We start from the raw sequence: 7,540 nt of genomic DNA, 5'->3' as shown, positions 1-7,540 counted from the left end.
GCAATTTGGTCTCCACCTTGCCGAGGACTAGCTGGGGCTGACCTGGATACGCTCACCAGCTGAGGAGACGCGCTGAAGTCAGCAGGGCTCTGGGGGCTGCCTTCGAAGCGTGGCTGTCGCTGCTGCACACGGGCACGGGCAGGGTGGTGGCGATGAGCTCCCCCTTCGCACGCAGCACCGGCAGCCACCCCGCTCCTCTCCAATGCCGTCATGTGCAGGTCGGCCTCGGAGGTGCGGCAAGATGGCAAGGAATACTCCCCCCTGCCCCCGGTTATTGCTAAAATTTAAAAAGTACGCAGATGCAGGTTTGGGTCCGGCCGAAGATGGATGTGCATGATGCAGGCCCTACTGAAGCGTCCGCTGGGGCTTTAGTGAACCTCTGCACGAGCAATACATGCTGACCACAGAGCCAGATGGAGAAAGTTTGGGCAGCGGTCCCAGGACAAAGGCGAGGACTACTGAGCAAGGGAGATGGGTGTACGCCATCCAGAAGGGGGAAACGTTGAGGCCGGGAGGAAAGAGCGAGCTTAGGAAGGGTTGATACCCTAACCATGTGCCCGGAGAAGCTGTGAAGAACCGGATGGGAAACACAGGAATATTTGGGGCAGGGGGGGGGGGAGACACCGAGCTCCCAGCTTCGGGGCTCTCCAGGCGCCCCCGGCGCGGCTGCTGGCGGAGCCGGGCGCTCCGGGGGAGCGACTCAGGAGCACGCCGAAGGCTCGGCGCTAACGGGACTGCCTTTCCCCGGCAACCCCGTCCCCGTCCCCGCGCGGCCGGGGAGGGGACGGGAGGGGACGGAGAGCCCCGACCCCCCGGGAGCCCCGCCGGGCCGCTCCAGGCTCAGCCTTCACCGGCGAAGGGGGAGGCCTGGGGCGGGGGCCCGGGGCCGGCCGCTTCCGCCCGGCGCGGCGCATTCCTGCGCCGTGACTCAGGCGGCGGCGCGGCGGGATGAGCCCCGCGGCCCCGGGCGCTCGCAGCTCCCCGGCGGGGCGTTCGCCGCCGAAGCCGGCGCGGAGCCCAGCGGCCATTTGCATGCCGCGGCTGTGAATGGCGTGCCCGGCCGGCCGGCCCCTGGCACGGGGGAGGAGTCTCCGCGCCCTGCCCGGGCCGAGCTCGGCGGCGGCGGCGGCGGCGGCGGCCCCTTAAGCCCGCAGCGGGGCGGCCCGGAGTCCGGCGGCTCGGTGCTGAGCGCCCCGCCGCTGCGCTCGTCCCCGCCTGCCCGGTGAGTGCGGGGCGGGGGCCGGCGTGCGGGTGCGGGTGGGGAGAACGAAGGGTCGGGGGAGGGGGGGGGGGGAGGAGGGAACCCCGCTGCCCCGGCGCGCACGTGAGTTGCGGGCTCCGTCCCGCACCGCGGCCCCGCCGCCTCCGCCGCGGCTCGGCAGCCCCCTGCTGGCGGCACGGGCCCGACGGGCAGCCCCGGGCACCGAGCGGGGAGGCCGGCCGGGGGGAGGCTGCGGAGGGCCGGGTGGCGGGGCAGCCGCCTCGTCCCGGTGCCGCAGGTGGGTGACAGGTCCTAGCCCGTGGGGCCGGCCCGGTCTCCAGCAGCAGGGAAGGCGGGGGCGGGTCCTGCCTCGGAGGGGTGGCGTCGGGACCCCCGGTGACCCCGGAGGTTTCGGCTGGAGGTGGGGGTGCGGGTTCGTGGCCGGCTTAGAGCTGGCCCAGGGCCACGCAGGAGCCCCGGGCCCTTCCAGCTGTCCCTCGCCACGCGTTGCCACCCGTTTGTCCCCTTACGCTGGCAGTTTGGCAGCCACCTTGTGAGCTGATAGGGGATCATAATCTTTGGAGGTAAAGGTTAGTTTTCCTCTGGATCCAGTCCCTGAGCTGACTTTTCACACTATGCACTGCTGGCCTGATGTGGGGGAATTGCAACAGCCCAAGGCGAATCTGGCGAAAATTCAGATATTCCATAGTTCTGTGAAAACTTCTGCAGGATTGCGCTCTCAGTGCTGCATCCTTTTGGGCTTCTAAGAAAGTGACCGGTCCTTTCCCCCCTTGTAGCGCACACACACATGTAGCTGCTGCTGTTGCACTGGAGGGCCCCTTGCGCGTATTTTGGCTTGTGCTTTTCTTTCCCTCGATGTGAGAGGTGAGCGGCAGCACAAACGACTTCTGCCTGGCCTCGGAGTGTTCCTCGTGCAGCGCTTGGTTCTGGCTGCCAGTTCTCTTGCAGGTTGGCCTCGCGGTGGAGCGTGCAGCGTTGGTCAGGGATGCCGGGGTCTGGGAGCAAGCAGGAAGTTGTTTCTTTTCTTCCTGTTTTTGTCCCTATGGCTGCTGATTTCCTCTGGGAAGAAAGCTATACTTAATGGGAAGGGACAAGGCAGCAAACACTGAAGGAAGGGAACTGAACGCACTTCTGAATGAAGCGTGGGATGAAGAAGGCGCACGATGTTTTAACGGCAGTAACGCTGATTCAAAGACAAGTAGCTCCCCTTGTGCTGTAAGTGAGGTAAAAAGGGCCCAGTTGGGACAAGCTGGGGAGTAGAGCCTTGGGAGAACTGGGTCTGCACTCCAGTGCGTGGAATTACCTTGCTTTCCAGCTCTTCTATCTCAGCCATGCAGTGTTTGCAAGAGGTGATGAATAGTGCTAGATCCATTGAGATAGCTAGAAAAACCAAATGGGCTCCTAGGTGCCTCCTTCACATTTTAATTGTTAAATGGACTTTCAGAACGGCCTTGTGTGCTTGAAAGCCTGTCTGCTCTTTTTTTTCTTTTTCTTTCCCTTCTCCAGCCTGTCAGCCTAGTGACAGCTATTGCCTCTCCCTCCTGCTGCTTCATCTGTAGATCCTCATGGCTACCGCAGTGCTTCCACTGTTAACCTAGGTCTCCGCTGTCCTTGTGCTGGGCCATTCCTGAGCTGGGGCCCGGCCGTCCTCCCGAGGGGGATTTTGGGCTTGGAGTGGAGGAGCAAGCTTTGCCACCATCTCTGTGCTCCTTGGTCCTGAGTCCCCGGGGCGGCAGCAACTCTCCTGTGTGGCCGTGTGTCAGCAGTGTGCCCGCTTCAGCGGGTTCCCATGAAAGGAGGTTAAAGCTGTGTGGTGTAAAAGCAACTCCCACAAAACTAGTTCTGCTCTGGGACTTCCCATGACAGGCCTTTTTTTTTTTTTTTTTTAAGCAATACATTTGCAAGAGACCTGCCTACAAACTGGCTTTTCAGGTTCTGGGGAAAGCCGTGGGCTGGCGCAGGGCTGAGGAACGTCTTGCTCTTGCTCGGTGCAGGGTAGGCCCTAGCTTGGCCCTCACCGAGCTCCTGGCCTCTGCACCTGGCCAGGGCCAGAGGGGCTGGTGCCTTGTCGCAGGATTTGGGGACGGTGGGTTCGGTTTAGTGGGGGTCTTCAGCAGTCCTGCAGCAGAGCGAGGCTGCACGGCAGGAGTAGGAATTCCTTTTGGGATCATTGGTCTTGTTCCTCTGGAATCCAGCCCCGGAGAGTAGCCAGCAAGTCCCAGCATGTTGCCTTGAAAGAGGCAGGGTCTGCTGAGTGTAGCATGACAGGACAGTTTATTTTGGGCACAGTGCCCACATGCTCAGATATAATTAGTAAAGGTTTGATTCCATTCAGTGTATCAGATCTTTCTGCAGTGTGAACACGCAGCCTAGTTAGTGCTGAAGGTCTGAGATGGGCAACGTGAACAGGAGTCCTGAGTTGTTTTCCATTCAGTGCGTCCAGGGAAAAGGTTGGCAGAGCACCCACCGTGCTGCTGGGGATGTTGCCTGCCGAGTGGGATTGGCCGTGAGCTGAACATCTGACATTTCTGTATCTGCATCTCAAGAGCTGTTTTCTGGCAGAGCAGTCTCTGATAATATTCTTCCCTTGTGGCTCCTGCCTTTCTTCCTTAGTTATCTCTGGAGGCTTTGGCATCCCATGGAGACCATGCACCCTTCTCAGAGGTTCCAGCATTAACTGTGACCCAACACGCTTCTGTTAATTCCTGTTCCTGCAACCACCTGCCTGTCACCAACGTATGACCCATTCCAGTAAAAGCACTTAAAACCTGAGGATGGGTTCCTTCGTATTTTTTTCTGGGCTCAGATGTGGATTAGTTTCCTTTCGTTTCAGCTGAAGAGATGCTGGGCCCTATGTCTAACACTCTGTCATCATTAGCTGGAATGAAGCAGACAGGAACTGTGCAGATCTGGCACTGTTATTGTAAGGTTGCCTCCCTGCTACTGGATGTGTACTTGTTGTAGATTTAGGAAACCCATGCAATGTATGCATCGCCTGCCAGCGCACAGAGCTGTGTTGCATCCTCTGCTGAGAGCGTGACAGCCTCTCGAGCTACAGACTGCGTTGTGGGAGCTGTAACCTGAGTTTAGTGGGAACCATTGTGTCTGGGTAAAATGTCCCCGTTCTCCTGGAAGGCAGAATGAAGATGGTCACTTTTTTCACAGGAGGAGAGAATGCCCACTGTCAGGTGGGTTGTCATCTCCCCAGTTGTGGCTATATATATATATTTTTAATTTGTTTGATTGTTTGTTGCCTTGTTCAGAACTAGCAGACGAACCAGTTGAACTGAATGGAGATGGTGACCTGCTCGCTCTGTTAGTGTCTGGTAACTCCCCTCTGAGGTCAGCACCCACCATGCAAGCAAATATTTAGGAAGGGATGATCTCAGCCCTTGCGGCTATCAGGCCCGAGACTAGGGAGGCAACAGGCAGATTTACCCTTGAAAGCAAGCGGATCTATCAGACGGTGTTTTTTGTGGTCCTGCTAGCAGCCCTGTTTCTGCAGCCCTGAAGAGCCCTGAACTGACTCAGAGCGTGGATCGCTGCTCGCGCAGAGACCCTCCTGTGAGCACACAAGGGGAGGGCAAGGCTTGACTGCCAAACCTCTCTTTACAGGCAGGCCGCATGGTGCCATTGGTAGGTCTGGGGCAGCTCCCAGAGAGAGAGGCTGGGTTGTGGCATTGATGTGGAGCAGTGGTAGTCGTGTTCGTGCCGAGGCCGCGCATGGTTGTGTCCTTGGTAGTTGAACTTCAGGGGTTTCGGACCGCCTGCTCTGGTTTTGGTCCTGCTCCTTTAACTGCTCTCCGGGACTAGCTGAAGCCCACTTGAGATCACAGTCTCTGATACTTGCTGTTTCAGTCAGTGCTGCTGTAGGAATGAGGAAGTGTTTTTTTTTTTTTTCTTCTTTTTTTTTCAAGGAGTGTTGGGATGATGCCACAAGGAGCAAATCAGTAGCCGAGTTTTCAAGCACATCATCCAAACTCTGGTCAAATCCTTCTGAATAACAAACAGTGGCTGTTTGCTGCTTGGTGAAGGCGGAGAGTTTATGTTTCATGTTAACCTTAACTGTTGAGTCTCCAAGTGCTGTGTAGGACAAGTTTGTTGGTTGTATGCTCTGCTGCAGAGACAGTAAATGCCAGATTGACGTGAGGCTTGTGCATGCTGAAATTTCCTTTGGGCTTGCTTTTCAACTATGTGGGTGCGCCATTTGTTTGAAGCACAATGGAAGGTGTCTTGTGCATGCTGTCAGATTGTTAGAACTATCGCAATACAAACCTGAGCAGCGGGTACATTCTCAAAGAGACCGGAGCCTTCAGCAACAAGCAGACCTTGCCTTAGTAATCAGAGCATCTCTAAAACGCAGTGATTATTACCGGAAATTTAATTTCTTCTCAATGATCTAAGAAGTGTGTTGCAAAAGGCTTCCCAGGGGGAGAAGAGATACGAAGACATGTCTGATCTTGCCTTTTCTGGATAATATACCTTTGCTGCCTCCTCCCCTTCCTGTTTCCACTCTGCTGAGAGAGGGACAGCCGCTTGCTCTGCTGGTCAGTAGCAATCCCTGCTTTGAAGGTTTTTCTTTTAAAAGGAACAATCTGTATGCGATCATCCTGAAGCTGCACAGGATGCTGCTTTTACAGTTCTACAGGTCTGGCGCTTTGCTTGGCTTTAACTTCATGAAAGTTGTAACAGCTTGATTTGTAAGATCTGGAGGACTCAGATGTCTGGGGTGGATGAATACAGCTTCCGTGTTTCAGGTGTTACTGCCCTGTAGCAATCGGCAGATGGCAGGTACGTTTCTCTGTCGCTTGAATTCAGAGATCACTACTTTAAAGTCAACCACAGAAGACAGCTGTCTAGGATTTGCTTTGCCAAAAGGTGTGAGCATGCCTGCCCTTTCTCCGTCTGCCGTGGGACTGTAAATTCAGAGGGAGCAGTGAGAGAGAACATGCCATTTGCTCAGTTTATAAATTGGATTTAAAAAATACCTTTCACTTCCCCCCCCCCAAAACAAAGTATTTTGATTATTTGTATTATGAATGACTTAGCGCATTGGGCACACATGAATGTATACGTGAGCGCACGCACCTGCAGAGCAGGGCGAGCTCTTCCTGCAACTGCTTTCCCATGAGGCAAGGCAAGAGAAGGTGTGTGGCCAGCTGTCAAGCACCAGCCAGAGCAGAAATTGGAGCAACGGAGGGTCAGGCTAGCTCGCCTGTGTCAAAGGCTATCCGCAGGTCTGTCCCTGGCTAGATCAGCTAATGCTTAACAAGAGCAGCTCTAGCTGAACCAGCTCTGCTCTGTATCCTTAGCTGTTCGAACGTGTGTGTGTATATATATTGAATTATCTCCATGGGGCTTCATTGCTTTTGGCATTGCTGGTGCTTGCAGGCTTACTCTAACTTGTATCTGGGGGAAGGGAACCATGGTCACCTTGGAGAAAGCAGGTGTGTGATGCCGCGTGAAGATGCCGTGAATTTCAAAGGGGCGTGCAAAGAAAGCTGGCCTGCATGGCTCAGATGCTGCTGCTTCCATCCCTTCTGAATATAGAATGTCTTCGGGTGGCTTTAGTGTTTGTTATTTCCTTTAAGAGTTTTTTTTTTAGATTGCTATTCAGTGTGCTTTTATGTAACTTTCCATAGGAAATGTTGTCATCTGTGGCAGTTTTGATCTCATTTGCCAGTGAGGCATTCTTATTTAGCGCAACAAATAGTGATACTTAGCTGCTTTTAATACTAAGGTGAATGCATGGGCAGCAGCTATTCCAAAAGTAACCAGAGCCAGCATTCTGTGCTGCACTGAGAGTCAAACTGGTGCCTTTTTCTTAGCTTTCTGTGTCCTGAATTGCAGTCCTTGTGACAAATATGCAAGCTGTCAGGGAAAAAAGTTACAAATGCAGAATTTCAACAAAAAACAAAACCTTTGTTAAAATACAGTGTTAGGATTTAGTTGTTGTTGTTTTCTTCTGTGTTCTAATGTGGGATCATGACTGTGCTATCAAAACCTTTTTTGAATCTTACCTTACTGCATAATTGAGGTGACTGCTGTGTCCCTGGTGCTCGTGGGTCAGCCAGTATTTACAGTGCACCCATTTTACTAGTAGTGAAAACCAGTACAATCCCCTCTGGAGTCCTGGTGAATTTTTGCAGTGGGTTGAACGTGTACTAAAATAGTTGCTGTGATCACCCTTTCCTGCTTCTTTGTTAGCGAGGAGCTCCAGTGGCGCTGAAGAATGTAGACCCAGGCGACTGCTGTGATGCTGCTGGGGACCCCAGACCAGAGTGCTGCTGCCTCGGCTCTGGCACCGCTAGCCCAGCA

At 54.6% G+C, this 7,540-nt stretch overlaps 1 protein-coding gene across 5 annotated transcripts in view; it reads left to right on the top strand.

Annotated features, from left to right (window-relative positions):
• The first annotated feature begins 911 nt into the window (after window positions 1–911).
• RHBDF1 (rhomboid 5 homolog 1) overlaps window positions 912–7,540 on the top strand; it is a 37,948-nt gene continuing 31,319 nt past the window's right edge. The window contains exon 1 of one of the 5 annotated variants that reach the window (XM_083800798.1): window positions 912–1,222. The gene's annotated coding sequence lies outside the window, so the exon portion shown is untranslated. The other 4 variants (XM_083800802.1, XM_083800800.1, XM_083800799.1 and 1 more) reach the window with 4 other exon arrangements.

Source organism: Anser anser, assembly GCF_964211835.1.
Source record: "Anser anser genome assembly, chromosome: 15".
Taxonomy (NCBI): domain Eukaryota; kingdom Metazoa; phylum Chordata; class Aves; order Anseriformes; family Anatidae; genus Anser; species Anser anser.
This window is presented reverse-complemented; position numbering and strand designations above follow the sequence as displayed.